We start from the raw sequence: 1,730 nt of genomic DNA, 5'->3' as shown, positions 1-1,730 counted from the left end.
TTGTTTTAGCAGTTGCTCAAAAGGGCCTTCTTAGAATTAAAGGAGTGTTACTATCCTCTTCTATATCTAGAATAATGAAGTCCACGGGAAATATAAATTTATCGATTTTAACTAGCACATCTTCAATAATACCTCTAGGAAATCTTATAGTTTTATCTACTAATTGAATGCTCATCCTAGTCTATTTGGGTTTCCCAAGACCTAATTGTTTGAACATTTTGTAGGGTATGACGTTAATACTAGCCCCTAAATTAGCTAATGCATTATTAACATCTACCAATTAAGCAAGGAATCGTAAAACTCCCTGGATCTTTTAATTTGTTCGGTAGCTTATTTTGCAGAATAGTTGAGCAAACTGCATTTAGCTCCACATGCGACGCCTCGTCCAACTTCTGCTTATTTGCTAAAAGCTCCTTTAAAAATTTCATTGCATTTGGCATCTGTGATAGAGCTTCAATAAACGGTAAGTTAATGTGTAATTTTTTTGAAGAGTTTAAGGAATTTACCAAATTGTTCATTTGAGAGGTATTTCCTTGTTGCGTTGGGGTATGGCACACGAGGTTTATATTTGACATTCACTGATTTGTTTTTATTATGACCTACCTCACCTTGACCTCTGTTTACCATAGTTTCTTGCCTCGATTCTGGCTCTGGCTCAACGAATCCTTCTTCATCTTGAACATTAATCGCATTGAGTTGTTCCCTTGGGTTGGGTTCAGTATTACTTGGCAAGCTACCTCGTGGTCGTTCGAATATTAGTTTGGAAAGCTGTCCTATCTGAGTTTCGAGCCCTTGGATCGACGCTTGTTGATTTTTAAGTGCTTTCTCGGTGTTCTGGAAATGGGTTTCTGACACCGAGATAAATTTAGACAGCATCTCTTCAAGGTTCGACTTCTTCTCTTGTCGGTAGGGTGGTTGTTGAAAGCATGGACGATGTTGTGGTCTTTGACTTCCCTGACCGCCCCACGAGAAATTTGGGTGGTTGTTCCAACCTGCATTGTAAGTGTTACTATATGGATTTTTTTAAGATCGAGAATTATTACCCATGTAATTTAACTGCTCGTTATCCATGTTGTGGCCATAAGGTTGGTATTCTGAATTGCTTGATCCACCTCCACTTGTTTCGTACTGCATTACTAGGTGAACATGTGAAGAACTAAGAAAACCATCAATTTTCTTAATCAAGAGTTCTACCTGATTAGAGAGCATGGTGATCGAATGACATTATAAACACCGACTGTTTTCATTGGTTTTGTCCTCATGACTTGCCACTGATAGTTATTCAGTGACATCTCCTCTATAAACTCATAAGTATCTCTAGGTGTTTTATTATTAATGGTTCCGCCAGTAGCTGCGTCAACCATTTACCGAGTCGAAGGATTCAGGCCATTATGGAACGTTTGAACCTAAAGCCAAAGCATAACCCATGGTGAGGGCACCTTCTCAGTAAGTCCTTGTATCTCTCCCATGCATCGTAAAGAGTTTCTAAGTCCATCTGCACAAACGAAGAGATATCATTACGTAATTTGGCCGTTTTAACCTGTGGGAAATATTTTAATAGAAATTTTTTAGTCATTTGTTCCCAAGTAGTGATTGACCCTTGTGGTAATGAGTTCAACCATTGTTTAGCTTTGTTCCTTAATGAAAAAGGGAATAATTGAAGACGAATGGCATCGTCAAAAACACCATGAATTTTAAATGTATTGCATAGTTCCAAAAAGTTTGCCAAG

The 1,730-nt window shown here is 38.1% G+C and overlaps 1 non-coding gene across 1 annotated transcript; it reads left to right on the top strand.

The window, feature by feature from the left end:
- The first annotated feature begins 1,421 nt into the window (after positions 1-1,421).
- Positions 1,422-1,528, top strand: LOC128283253 (small nucleolar RNA R71). The gene has a single exon (XR_008273595.1). It is a non-coding gene; the product is annotated as a small nucleolar RNA R71 (small nucleolar RNA).
- Positions 1,529-1,730: the final 202 nt, after the last annotated feature.

The sequence above is a fragment of the Gossypium arboreum genome, chromosome 10 (genome assembly GCF_025698485.1).
Source record: "Gossypium arboreum isolate Shixiya-1 chromosome 10, ASM2569848v2, whole genome shotgun sequence".
Lineage (NCBI taxonomy): Eukaryota > Viridiplantae > Streptophyta > Magnoliopsida > Malvales > Malvaceae > Gossypium > Gossypium arboreum.
Note: the sequence above shows the minus strand (reverse complement) of the source record. Positions and strands in the feature narration are given on the sequence as shown.